This window comes from Anopheles stephensi, unplaced genomic scaffold (genome assembly GCF_013141755.1).
Source record: "Anopheles stephensi strain Indian unplaced genomic scaffold, UCI_ANSTEP_V1.0 ucontig142, whole genome shotgun sequence".
Taxonomy (NCBI): domain Eukaryota; kingdom Metazoa; phylum Arthropoda; class Insecta; order Diptera; family Culicidae; genus Anopheles; species Anopheles stephensi.
In genome coordinates, this window is record NW_023405061.1 from 177,501 (window position 1) to 192,500 (window position 15,000).

Here is a 15,000-nt window from a genome sequence, read left to right on the forward strand (position 1 = left end):
GATACTAGAGGTCGAACCGTGCGACTTGACGCGCGCTCGCTCTTCACCCATGCTCACATGTGTGTGTGTGTGTTTAGGTTTGTGTACCATACCTCGTATGTCTCTCTGTGTTAGCACTCTCACTTTCAGCGCCCACGGTCCCGACAAGGATGCGGATCCGAGCACGCCATGCTGCGACAGCCTACCCCCCTATGATGGGGTCAGGACGGTCAGTTTGGTTAGAGTGTTGAGATAACTTGGTAGGCACTCAAGGATGTGTGCATCGGTCGGGTTGAGTCGTCCGATGCGCCATATGCGTTCAACGTGTCGATGTTCATGTGTCCTGCAGTTCACATTCTGACGCGCATTTAGCTGCGGTCTTCATCGATCCATGAGCCGAGTGATCCCCTGCCTAGGGTTTAACGTACACACCGAACTAGTTGATGAATGGAACCGAAGTCCATCCATCCATTATACACATACCAACACACAACTCTGGTTCCCTAGTACCACACTGCAGGCGCCCACGGCCCCGACGGATGCGGAGCCGAGCACGCCAAAGTGCGACTGTCGATCACCCCGTTGTGACACGACAATCAGTCAGTGTATAAGGTACCCGGTACTACCAAAGTGTGCGTCTTTACTGACCTGCGCCGAGGCAGTGGTATGTGTATCCCTTTGAAAGAGTTGCTTTCGCTCAACTCTACCAAGTGTGCTACACCATCTTGTGGTTGTAGCGTGCGCGTCAGCATGTGATGCCGACGATGCGTTTGGCAACCTCACTCCCGGACTTGTTTGATCGGTAATGATCCTTCCGCAGGTTCACCTACGGAAACCTTGTTACGACTTTTACTTCCTCTAAATCATCAAGTTCGGTCAACTTCGGCCGTGCCAACTGCAGCTCACGAAGGAACCGCGGAAGGTATGCCTCCAGAGACCTCACTAAATAATCCATCGGTAGTAGCGACGGGCGGTGTGTACAAAGGGCAGGGACGTAATCAGCGCTAGCTAATGACTAGCACTTACTAGAAATTCCAGGTTCATGGGGACCGTTGCAGTCCCCAATCCCAACTAAATGAGCATTTGGGTGATTTCCCGTTCCTCTCGGAATGGGGGCGCCTATTGGCGAGAACACGCTGCTGCCCACATTGTAGCACGCGTGCAGCCCAGAACATCTAAGGGCATCACGGACCTGTTATCGCTCACTCTCACCTTGCTAAACACAAGTTGTCCCGCTAAGCAGGGCAAACTAGTGCGACGACCGCCCGCGAAGGCGCCGCCGCCCCGTAACGTCAGGTGCGCCCGGAGGCACACTGCTGACAGCGTTCTAGTTAGCTTGTTTGAGTCGCGTTCGTTATCGGAATTAACCAGACAAATCATTCCACGAACTAAGAACGGCCATGCACCACTACCCTTAAATTTGAGAAAGAGCTCTTAATCTGTCTTACCTCGATAAGTTCGGACCTGGTAAGTTTTCCCGTGTTGAGTCAAATTAAGCCGCAAGCTCCACTTCTTTTTTTTTTTTTAAATTGCATTCGTTTATTCATTTAAATTTATAAATGTTTTGCCGCGTTACTTATTTATAAACAATAAACGATACAGAAACACGCATGAACAATTATAAAACGAATAAACCTCTCCATTGCCGGCGGCCTTCCCGACGGAGGCGTAGCCACCGGCTGCAATGGCGTCCCTGACTACATTTAGTAAGGGCACGCGCCCCGCCTAGCTATTCGTAAACGCAACATTAAAAATGAAGGACTTACGTTTACACACCTAACATTAACGAAGCGGGCGTGCCCGCGGTTCGTCGAGTCTCCATTTTTCCTAATACTAACGATGAGTATGTACGCACACACACATGCACACACATAATCACGCTAACACTTTGACGCTTACGGTGGGACAGAACAGACATCCGCACAAACGTAAACGAAAAAGACGGGCCTAGCTCTCACAGTGCACGCGCACGCTCTCTCTCCTACTGCCGGTCGGGTACGAACATCCGCACAAAGCGGACGACGCAAAATGCCGAACGTACCCGAACCGAGCGCACGCGCGCTCTCTCTCGCCCGACTGTGCTAGAACGAACGACCGCACAAAGCGGAGACGGCATAATGCCGGTCTCGCCCGGTCGTGTTTTCGCACGCTCGCTGACTGGCCGATCGTTTCGGCCGTAACCGCTCCCACTCAACGCGTAGACGTGTTGGTGGTCGCGATGGCGGCTTCTACGTCGGCCGACATTAAGCCGCGATGGCGATCCTGTCGCTCGTGGCGGCGTTGGCGTTCTCGCGCGCGCCTGTTGGCCCGTCGTCGGGCTAGCTCCTCCTCCGTCGGCGGTGCTCTGCTTCGGCGAGTTCGGCCCGAACGCAATGGCGGCAATGTACCCGCGCGTAATTGGGCGCGGTATTCCCGCTGCCGTTGGTTCCGCCTTAGCCGACGACGAAGTAACACTTCGGCCGATGGCGGAACCCGTTCGGGCCGAACTGGGCGTTGACTCTCCTGCTGCTGATTGGACGGGTGCTGTTGTTGGTCCATGTCCATCTCCCCGATGGCGGATGTCTGCCGTTGCCGGCGTCTTCGCCGTTGGCCAGCGTTTCTGGCTTCACGGCGGACCTGTTGCCGAACGCGTTCCGCCAGCTCATTGGCGGAAACGATCCCGCCAGCGATGGCCGCGTTTTCGGCAACCTGCTGCTCCAGCCACCTTTGTTGTAGGAAGCTGCAGATCCGCCGTGCTTGCCGTGGCCGTTCGCTGCCAAGCCTCCGGGCTCGACAGCAGAAAACGCTCCAGCTCATCGGGGGAAATGACGACGCCGTCCGCGTCCGTCAGGAACTGCACTCTCGTGTCGGCGAACCTCGGACAGTGGAACACCACGTGCTCTGCCGACTCCACGGTGTTGTCGGCGCAGAAGGGGCAGGTCGGGGCAGAGGTGAAACCCATAGCATGTAGGTACTCCCGGAAGAAGCCATGTCCGGAGAGTACCTGGCTAAGGAAGAAATCAACCTCGCCGTGCTTCCTACCTACCCAGCCGGCAATATCCGGCAGCACGCGGTGAGCCCATCGTAGGAACCTGCTCGCGGTCGGATGAGCGGCATCCTGGTCCCACGATGTCTGCCACTGTCTTATGGTTGCCGAGTGCTCCAGCCGCTTGATGACCTCCTTGTCTATCAGCACCCGCCTCTGCAACGCCCGTTGATGCCTGGTATAGCACCGCGCGATCTCGTCCACCTGCAGGTGTAGCGGGACCAGTCCAGCCAGCACTACCGCCGTGTCGTAGCCGACGGTACGGAAGGTCCTGGCGACACCTTTCGCCAAAGGTCGCTGCAGCTGCTCCAGTTTCCGCCTGCACCACTGGAACTTCACCGCCTCCGCCCAGATGGGTGCCGCGTATCGCACAACCGAGTCCGCCACTGCTGCCAGCAGCCGACGTTTAGCCATCCTCGGTCCGGCGTGGTTGGACATCACGCCGGTGGCCAGCTTCACCACACGGAGTGCCTTTGCGGTGGCCTTCTCGACGTGTGGCTTCCACGAGAGGTGGTCGTGAAGCATGACCCCGAGGTAGCGTATCGCCGGCTTCGAGCGGACCTCGACGCCGTTGATCACTACGGGCACCGCTGGATGGCCCCGACGCAGACTGGAGATGAGGACGATCTCCGTCTTTTCCGGGGCCAGCTGCAACCGATGTTGCTCCATCCAGGCGGAAATCGCTGCCACAGCTTCCTCCGCTACACCTGCCGCCTCCTCCGGTGTACACCCCTTGGCGAGTACTGCCAGGTCGTCCGCAAAGCCGATGACGGATGCACCTTCCGGCAGCTGCACTCCGAACACGCCGTCGTACAGGATATTCCACAGGGTGGGGCCCAGAATGGACCCCTGCGGAACACCTGCCGTTACTCGGCGTGTTACCGGACCGGAGCTGGTATCATACGTCAGCTCACGGTCGGAGAAGTACTCCTGCAGGATGCTGCGCAGTCCTGAGGGCACTCCTTTGGTCTGCAGCGCCAGTGCTATGGCCTGCCAGTCTGCGGAATTGAAGGCGTTACGGACGTCCAGAGCAACGACAAGCAGGCAGCGCTTGTCGCGTCTATTCGTTCGCCCGAAACTCATCGCAGATCTGGCGGCCTCCATCACCAGCCCAACCGCCTGAAGTGTCGACCGACCACGCCGAAAGCCGAACTGGTATTCGGAGAGGAGCGGCTCCGTCGGCATCTCGATGTGGTCGTTCAGGCGGTTCAGCAGTACTCGCTCGTACACCTTGCCGGGCGTGTCCAGCAACATCACCGGTCTCACCGATGACGGCTCGCCCGGGGGTTTTCCCGGTTTGGGAAGCAGCACCAGCTTCGCCTTCCTCCATTGCCGCGGGAAGCGGCCAGCATCCATCTGCTCCTGGAGGAGCCTCGCGAACGTCGTCGGATGCGCCCGGATGGCAGCCGAAAGGGCAGCGTTCGGCAGTCCATCCAGACCGGGCGCCTTCCGAGGGTTCAGGCCAGCTGCGATGTCGAGCAACTCCTGCTCCGTCACTGGCCTGATGTCGACGCCGTCCGATTCGATGGTAGGCCAGGCAACAGGGGGGTGGTTCGGGCACAGCGCGTCCACAATGCGCTGCAGAACGGCCGGATCGCGTTCTTGTGCGACGCGGCTCCCTCCGAGCCGTCGCAGGAGCTCCCCCTGCCACCTACCCGTCTCATCATCCTCCAGGTGTTGCAGAAACTCGTTGTAACGGTCCCGCTTGCTAGCCCGGATCTCAGCTGTCAGCAGCTGGCGGGCCTCCTGGTGCCGTGCAGAAGCTGTTCTGCGGGCTGCCGTGTCGCTAGTCGGTACCCTGCTGTACCGTTCCCAAGCCAGGCGGCAGTTCTCCCGTAGCCGGCCGATTTCTGGTGTCCACCAGTACGCCGGACGTCCTGTGTGGCCGACTGACGGGGAAACCTCCGCCATGATCTCGCTGCACGCCCGGCTCAGGGTTCGGGTCAGGCCCTCAGGGTCCGTGGCCTCCTCCACGAAGTTGGCTGCCCGCAACGCGATGTCGAACAGCTCCCGGCTAAACTCCTTTGCCCGCCAGCGTCTGCCCGCTGCTCTCACTGCTGGTGCTGCTTCTGCTCCCGTAGAGTTGCGGCTCGTTGCCGCCGGCCTTTCCCCCACCTCGAAGCGGATGTACCGGTGGTCGCTGAATGAGTAAGTTCCCAGCATCCTCCATTGCCTGTCGGGGTCCCCGACGAGGTCCTGCCTGCTGATGGAAGTACTGGCGAAGGCGACGTCCACAATGCTCGGGCGAGCGACGCCGTTCCCGAGGAAGGTGGCTTCCCTCCCCAGGTTCAGGACATCGAGCCCGAGACCCTCCGCCAGCTGTAGCAGTTCCTCGCCCTTCGCGTTGGTCCTGCTGCTGCCCCAGGCGCTATGCCAGGCGTTGAAGTCGCCGGCAAGCAACACTCGGGGGCGTCCTGAGGCGAGCACCTCAATGCGTTGCAGCATCTCAACAAACTGGGGAACCCCGATGCTTGGCGACGCGTAACACGCTATGATCGTGACGCCTGCCACGTCCGCCGCCACGATGCCGGGAAAACTCGAGCTCCAGATCCGCTGAACCGGGTGGGAGTATCCGCTCGCGACAATGGCCACCAGCCTGTCGCGGTCCACCACCCAGTTTGCGTTCCCGTCCGGAACCGAACTCAGCTCGCACACCACCATAACGTCCACCCGCTCCGTCCGCATTGTGTGGAGAGCCAGGTCCTGCGCACTCCGACTCCTGTTGGTGTTAACCTGCAGGACCTGGAGGTGGCTCCCCACAGACATGCTTAGCGGCGGGGGGAAAGGTTAGCTCCCCTGCAGCCGTGCGCTGCAATTCGATGTGGTCCTCCACACCGAATGCAGCTAACCGCACTGCTGCAGCTGGCCGCCCGATGGCCAGGAGCTCCGCATCTGATGCAGCAGTTGCTGCGATCGGGCCCGACGCAGTCCGCTGCCATGTGGCCCCTTTCCAGGCACCGGAAGCAACGGCGCTTTGCCGCCTCCAGCCTGGGGGCCTCCTCCAGCCGACACGAGGAGTAGTCTATAATAAGGCGATCTTTTTGGAGCAGGGCTTCCGCTTCCACTCGCGGTAGCCGCACGCGGGCCCGCTTTGTGGCATCTGCCCGCTCCCAGATGCGAAGCGAGGCCACCGCTGGCTCCTTGGCGAGTGCCGCCTTCAACGCCTCCCTGATCGTCTCCTCCTCCGTGAGGTTGTCGACGTTTTTCAGAACAACCTCCGCCATCTCCGTCAGGACCCTGGCGGATCCCAGCTCTCCCAGCGTGGACTGAATGCGGCTGCACAGCGCCGCCGAGTCCATGTCCCGTGCCAGCTCCATCCGAAGGTTCCCCTTCGGTGTCCGCTTGCCGATACGGATGCAGTGCTGGACATCCTCCAGGGCCGGGCTCGTCCGGATGGGTCGGTACATCTCGGCGAAGGAGACCCCCGGTGCTGGAACCACCAGAATGGCGTCTGGTCGTCGCCTTTTCGTCCGCCGGTTTGCCTGTGCGGGGCGTTGGCTCTTGGTTGCTGGTTGCGGCCGCTGCCGCTGCTGAGGTGCAGCTGAAGGCTGGGCCTTTTGCCGCTTCCCCACAACCTGCCAACCACCTACCAGGGCGTCACGGTAGGATTGCTGCTGCTGCCGCCTGGTTTCCGATGCCGGAAAGTCGTACGGCTGTTGCAGGGGCTGGGACCGCTGCCCGTGCCCGCTCCTCGCCCTCATCTGCTTCTCTTCCTCCTGGATCTCACGGCGCAGCTGCTCCTGCAGTTCCAGCATGCGATGCTGGGCAGGACCCTGCGACTGGCGTGCCTCGGCTCTCTCCCTCTGCTGAGAGCGCCTGAGTGTCCTTTTGCTGGGCTGCAACTTGGAAGAGGCTTGGTTTCCCAAGCGCACGCCAGTCGCTGAATTCTCCAGCTGCACAACGGTTCGCACCCCCGTGCGATATATATCGAGCTCCGCACGGAGCCTCGAATTCTCCTCCTGGCTCTTTCGGTAAAGAGCGGTAAGCTCCTCGAGCTTTTCCAACACCCGCTCGTACTGCCGCGCATGTCTGTCCGACACTTCTGCCGTCGGGAAGCTGGTCGGCTCCGATGCGGCTGGTGCCAGCATCTCAGGAGACATAGACCTCCTCGGCGACGGCGTCGGGGCGGGGGCGGTACGCTTCCGCGCTCCCTCGTCCGGCTCTTCCAACGGTGTTCTCGGGGCTGGCTTGGGTGCCCCCTGAGAGCTCCGTAGTGACGACATCGTCCCTGGCGACAATTCCAGGGGTGTCACCACTACGCGCGGAGAAAGTCTCCTTTTCTTTGTCTTGATGATTTCGGGGACCACCTCCACCGAATCATCGCTCTCTACTCCCGACATTATGCTGCTGCACGGTTCGTCGCTTTGTCCAGCGTTAAAGTCACTGGACACGTGCGCCTGGCCGGTATGCAGCCCGCATTTGATTATAGCACGCTTGTTTGTGCGGAGCTTTTGGTTTGTGTCTCCGGAGAAACTTCCGCTAGTGCCCCATAGAGGGCGCTGGTGGCACTAGGGGGAATTCTCCCAGGACAACAACCGGGATGACCGATGGTGTGCCCACTGTCCAGACGTCAAACCACGGCACGTCACCCTACGCACGCACTCACCGACACAGCCAAGCCCTTACGTGCTAAGTTCACGTGCCCTTAGCACGTGATATCTGCTTGCTGGTCAACGCACTTTTCCGCACTGTTTTTCACTGAATGTTTCTTCCCTCGTTAGGGGGTAATGTTTTATCACTGTTCCGCTCCTGTCCGTAACAAAATACGCTGCACAGCGGCTGCGGGCTCCCCTTCAACCGCACCGAAAGGGAGCGCTACGCTCGCACGCACTAACGGAACCACACACGCACCCTTCGTGGCCACACGCACCGGTGCACGACGCAATGTTTGTGTGCCAAAATCGACGTTTTCCCACTGTTTTTCACCAAAACTTCACGGTGTTTGCGCAAAATATGTGTTTGTACACTACTCTAAAAAATTTGCACCACCACTTTGTAAGTTTTTTAAACGAAAAACACTATATCATAAGGAGCTCACGGAAAGCGTCCGCTTGCTTCCTTTGACAGCTCGCCTCTGCAAGCTCCACTTCTTGTGGTGCCCTTCCGTCAATTCCTTTAAGTTTCAACTTTGCAACCATACTTCCCCCGGAACCCGATTTTGGTTTCCCGGAAGCTACTGAGAGCACCGAATGTAGTAGCGTCTCCCAATTGCTGATTGGCATCGTTTACGGTTAGAACTAGGGCGGTATCTAATCGCCTTCGATCCTCTAACTTTCGTTCTTGATTAATGAAAGCATCCATGGCAAACGCTTTCGCTTCAGTTGGTCCTACGACGGTCTACGAATTTCACCTCTCGCGCCGTAATACCAATGCCCCCAACTACTTCTGTTAATCATTACCTCTGGGTCTATACAAAACCAACCAAAAGACTCAGACCGAGGTCATGTTCCATTATTCCATGCAAGATTATTCTCGGCCAACGCCAACCCTGGGCGGGTGTGGACGCTTTTGTACTAGCCTGCTTGAAGCACTCTAATTTGTTCAAGGTAAATGGGAGCTGCCCGGGCACCACGCACCGGCTCGGGACGTGCCCGACCGATCACGAGGTTGACGCCCAGGCACACCATTGTGAGTCGCAGCCGCGAGCTCGCGCACGAACGTATCCGGCGTGTGCCGGGCGCCCGCGGCGGTCGCGTGTCTGGACGGGGAATCAACTTCGAACGTTTTAACCGCAACAACTTTAATATACGCTAGTGGAGCTGGAATTACCGCGGCTGCTGGCACCAGACTTGCCCTCCACTTGATCCTTATTGAAGGATTTATGCTCAATTCATTCCAATTATGGACCATCGTTAGAGAGGTCCATATTGTTATTTCTCGTCACTACCTCCCCGTGCCGGGATTGGGTAATTTACGCGCCTGCTGCCTTCCTTGGATGTGGTAGCCATTTCTCAGGCTCCCTCTCCGGAATCGAACCCTGATTCCCCGTTACCCGTCGCAACCATGGTAGTCCTCTACACTACCATCAATAGTTGATAGGGCAGACATTTGCAAGATCTGTCGTCGGTCAAGCGACCATACGATCGGCATCCTTATCCAGACTTCAACTCAAGCCGCCCGGAGGCGATTGGTTTTACTAATAAGTGCACCAGTTCCACCGCCCGCAAGCGGACAGCGGTCCCGGCATGTTGCATGTATTAGCTCTGGCTTTTCCACAGTTATCCAAGTAACTGATGGGTGGATGATCTTGTGAATTATGGCTGTTGTACTGAGCCTTATGCGGTTTCACATTCATTTATGTTTGTACTTAGACATGCATGGCTTAACCTTTGAGACAAGCGTATATTACTGGTAGGATCAACCAGAATTCGTCTTCGTCAATTGCTTGTTCGATATTTTTTGTCTACCAGGGCACCAGTCCCCGCAGACTCTCTTTCTACGTTCATCAGGTGACACAATCTTTGTTGTGACCACTCTCATTGACCTGCGGCAGTACACCGACTCCACAGCGCCAATAACCACACGAGCAAAGGTTGTTCAGGAGGATGTCAGATTATCGATGTACATCGTACACCAACATTTGACGTACCGAGGCATTACACCCCGCACGCCCCCAACAGGACCAATCAAGGCTCGCATACGACCTGCGACTTACTGCGGCTCCCTGAAGGTCCCCGTAGGACGACCATCACCAGTTAAGGTGTAGTTGACTTGTCAGGGCACGGTAGTCCCCACAAGTCCCCGATTATTCGTGGATATCGTCCTACGATTGTTTCTGACTCCTTTTGCTCCCCGCAGGTCCCCGTAGGACGACCATCACCAGTTAAGGTGTAGTTGACTTGTCAGGGCACGGTAGTCCCCACAAGTCCCCGATTATTCGTGGATATCGTCCTACGAGTTTTTGTGACCCTTGGGTTCCCGGCAGGTCCCCGTAGGACAACCATCACCAGTTAAGGTGTAGTTGACTTGTCAGGGCACGGTGGTCCCCACAAGTCCCCGATTATTCGGAGATATTGTCCTACGAGTTTTAGTGACCCTTTTGTTCCCCGCAGGTCCCCGTAGGACGACCATCACCAGTTAAGGTGTAGTTGACTTGTCAGGGCACGGTAGTCCCCACAAGTCCCCGATTATTCGTGGATATCGTCCTACGAGTTTTTGTGACCCTTGGGTTCCCGAACTTTGCTACGATGGTTCTGCCTCCAGAGGAGACTTATGAACACTTCGTATCATTTCTTACACCGAACCATGGGATCGCGAGATTGCTCCCGGATCCCTAATCACCTTACATTTTCGTTTCGTTTCCGTACACTACGATGAGCTAATTCAATTTGTTTGTTCGTCTGGCGAACGTTTTATTGCGGAATTACCGCGGTACTTCCAGCCGGGTATGGCTGCCGTACGACCTACAGGATAGATCATCGAACCACTTTTCGTGCATATTGTCCGTCGAGGGTATCACCTCGATACCCCCAACAGACCTTTGGACACTTCCTCACTACTCCTTGGAGCAGCAATCAGGGAACCATATAGTAGGAACAGCCGAATATGGAACTCTTTTCGTACTTTGGACACCTCCTATAACTTGTATGGCGACTTCGGGGACCTTCATTTCGTTCTCAGTTGGTACCCCTATTTCGGTCTTTGGACACCTCGTCTTACCCGTATAACTCACTTTAGGTCCACTTATTTGCCTGATATCTCATCGTGAACCCGTTTTTCGTACACCGTACACACCTAGGAACACCACATATGCGTTTCCCTTTCGATCGTGAAGTTTTCAAATTTTTCGATTTTTGGTCCTAGAAATTCATGAACGGTGGGAGACCAAAATTTTTCATAAAAAAAAAATTTTCACCGTTTGACCATAAAAACCTTCTTTTCGTACATACCCCATCATTTCTTCACGTTTTAGGCCATTTCTGAAATTTTCGCTTCGATAGTGTGTCCCCTATAATACAAAATGAACATTTTGCATCTCCCACAAGTGGCCATTTTTTTCCGCCACTGAAGAACACGACCTCGGGAACTCGGACCTAGGACGTGGCCATGTAAGTCATAGGCCACCCCAACTTTTGCAAAATACTGTTTCTTTTCACTTTTCATGATCTAAGGCGCGTTCCGACGGCGTTTTGAACAAATTTATGAGAAAAAAAATTTTGACCCTCGGACCAAAATTTTTTCGTTCGGGGCCCCATGGCCTATGGCCAGTATGGGAACTCGGGATGCCGATATGACAAAATTTGTCAAAAAATCACTAAAAAGTCGCTATGGCCCATTATTTAGAGCTTGTTGAGACCTTTCTAAAACACCTTGGTTGACCCCTGTCCGATAAGTAGTTTTCGAGATATTCGAGAAAATGTGATTTTTTGGGACTTAGAAAATTTTTGACCCGTACCCTAAGAAAAAGTGATTTTTTCATAGGACAATTTTTTCTTCGCAAATACTGTTTGGTTTCACTTTTCATTATTAGAAACGCGTTCCGAAGCCATTTTCATCAAAATCTCGTGAAAAAAAAATTTCACCCCCGGACCAAAAGTTGGCCGTTCGGTGCCCTATGGCCTATGGCCAGTATGGGAACCAAGGATGCCGATATGCGAAAAAGTGTCAAAAAATCACTTGAAAGTCGCTATGGCTCATTAAATAGAGCTTGTAAAGACCTTTCTAAAACACCTTGGTTGACCCCTGTCCGATACGTAGTTTTCGAGATATTCGAGAATAATGTGATTTTTTGGGACTTAGAAAATTTTTGACCCGTACCCTAAGAAAAAGTGATTTTTTCATAGGACAATTTTTTCTTCGCAAATACTGTTTGGTTTCACTTTTCATTATTAGAAACGCGTTCCGAAGCCATTTTCATCAAAATCTCGTGAAAAAAAAATTTCACCCCCGGACCAAAAGTTGGCCGTTCGGTGCCCTATGGCCTATGGCCAGTATGGGAACCAAGGATGCCGATATGCGAAAAAGTGTCAAAAAATCACTTGAAAGTCGCTATGGCTCATTAAATAGAGCTTGTAAAGACCTTTCTAAAACACCTTGGTTGACCCCTGTCCGATACGTAGTTTTCGAGATATTCGAGAATATGTGATTTTTTGGGACTTAGAAAATTTTTGACCCGTACCCTAAGAAAAAGTGATTTTTTCATAGGACAATTTTTTCTTCGCAAATACTGTTTGGTTTCACTTTTCATTATTAGAAACGCGTTCCGAAGCCATTTTCATCAAAATCTCGTGAAAAAAAAATTTCACCCCCGGACCAAAAGTTGGCCGTTCGGTGCCCTATGGCCTATGGCCAGTATGGGAACCAAGGATGCCGATATGCGAAAAAGTGTCAAAAAATCACTTGAAAGTCGCTATGGCTCATTAAATAGAGCTTGTAAAGACCTTTCTAAAACACCTTGGTTGACCCCTGTCCGATACGTAGTTTTCGAGATATTCGAGAATAAGTGATTTTTTGGGACTTAGAAAATTTTCGACCATGACATATATGAAAAGTGAATTTTTCATAGGACCAAAAAGTTTGTCCAAATAGGGTTTTGGTTCACTTTTTATGGTCAGATAAGTGATCCGATGCTATTTTCATGATCATTAGAGGGATTTCACGCTGTGACCAAAAATTTTCATACTTCATACTTGTCCCGGTGCCGTATATGGGAGGACCGGGGGAACATGTCTTCGTAAGTCGTGATGTTCAGTGACGGATTTCTGGGACTTAGAAAAAAAATGTGCTCTCAGGCACATTATATGTTCATACACACATATTTTCATTCTTCATACTTGTCCCCGTGCCGTATATGGGAGGACCGGGGGAACATGTCTTCGTAAGTCGTGATGTTCAGTGACGGATTTCTGGGACTTAGAAAAAAAATGTGCTCTCAGGCACATTATATGTTCCATACACACATGATTTTCATTCTTCATACTTGTCCCCGTGCCGTATATGGGAGGACCGGGGGAACATGTCTTCGTAAGTCGTGATGTTCAGTGACGGATTTCTGGGACTTAGAAAAAAAATGTGCTCTCAGGCACATTATATGTTCCATACACACATTATTTTCATTCTTCATACTTGTCCCCGTGCCGTATATGGGAGGACCGGGGGAAGATGTGTTTGTAAGTCGTGATGTTCAGTGACGGATTTCTGGGACTTAGAAAAATAAATGTACCCTTAGGCACATTATTTGTATCAATAATTGTATCCCCAGCCTTTCATGGGGAACTTTTCCGTATTCCCGGACTTGTACATTTTTCGGGTTCCACCTCCCGACAATGTATCTCTACTGTGCATTACGTACCTGATAACGCACGGCACCCATTGGGTGACTCCACTTAACCATCTTTCGATAATGCCCGTGTTGCAGATATAATCCCAACACCTACCAGGCTTTATATGTACATCGAACGTTACATACGATGCACCCCGTATTCCCGGACTTGTACATTTTTCGGGTTCCACCTCCCGACAATGTATCTCTACTGTGCATTACGTACCTTATAACGCACGGCACCCATTGGGTGACTCCACTTAACCATCTTTCGATAATGCCCGTGTTGCAGATATAATCCCAACACCTACCAGGCTTTATATGTACATCGAACGTTACATACGATGCACCCCGTATTCCCGGACTTGTACATTTTTCGGGTTCCACCTCCCGACAATGTATCTCTACTGTGCATTACGTACCTTATAACGCACGGCACCCATTGGGTGACTCCACTTAACCATCTTTCGATAATGCCCGTGTTGCAGATATAATCCCAACACCTACCAGGCTTTATATGTACATCGAACGTTACATACGATGCACCCCGTATTCCCGGACTTGTACATTTTTCGGGTTCCACCTCCCGACAATGTATCTCTACTGTGCATTACGTACCTTATAACGCACGGCACCCATTGGGTGACTCCACTTAACCATCTTTCGATAATGCCCGTGTTGCAGATATAATCCCAACACCTACCAGGCTTTATATGTACATCGAACGTTACATACGATGCACCCCGTATTCCCGGACTTGTACATTTTTCGGGTTCCACCTCCCGACAATGTATCTCTACTGTGCATTACGTACCTGATAACGCACGGCACCCATTGGGTGACTCCACTTAACCATCTTTCGATAATGCCCGTGTTGCAGATATAATCCCAACACCTACCAGGCTTTATATGTACATCGAACGTTACATACGATGCACCCCGTATTCCCGGACTTGTACATTTTTCGGGTTCCACCTCCCGACAATGTATCTCTACTGTGCATTACGTACCTGATAACGCACGGCACCCATTGGGTGACTCCACTTAACCATCTTTCGATAATGCCCGTGTTGCAGATATAATCCCAACACCTACCAGGCTTTATATGTACATCGAACGTTACATACGATGCACCCCGTATTCCCGGACTTGTACATTTTTCGGGTTCCACCTCCCGACAATGTATCTCTACTGTGCATTACGTACCTTATAACGCACGGCACCCATTGGGTGACTCCACTTAACCATCTTTCGATAATGCCCGTGTTGCAGATATAATCCCAACACCTACCAGGCTTTATATGTACATCGAACGTTACATACGATGCACCCCGTATTCCCGGACTTGTACATTTTTCGGGTTCCACCTCCCGACAATGTATCTCTACTGTGCATTACGTACCTTATAACGCACGGCACCCATTGGGTGACTCCACTTAACCATCTTTCGATAATGCCCGTGTTGCAGATATAATCCCAACACCTACCAGGCTTTATATGTACATCGAACGTTACATACGATGCACCCCGTATTCCCGGACTTGTACATTTTTCGGGTTCCACCTCCCGACAATGTATCTCTACTGTGCATTACGTACCTTATAACGCACGGCACCCATTGGGTGACTCCACTTAACCATCTTTCGATAATGCCCGTGTTGCAGATATAATCCCAACACCTACCAGGCTTTATATGTACATCGAACGTTACATACGATGCACCCCGTATTCCCGG

At 53.2% G+C, this 15,000-nt stretch overlaps 1 non-coding gene across 1 annotated transcript; it reads right to left on the minus strand.

Annotated features, from left to right (window-relative positions):
• Positions 1–241: 241 nt before the first annotated feature.
• On the minus strand, positions 242–399 carry LOC118515332. Its single transcript, XR_004907027.1, has one exon. It is a non-coding gene; the product is annotated as a 5.8S ribosomal RNA (ribosomal RNA).
• Between the last annotated feature and the right edge of the window lie 14,601 nt (positions 400–15,000).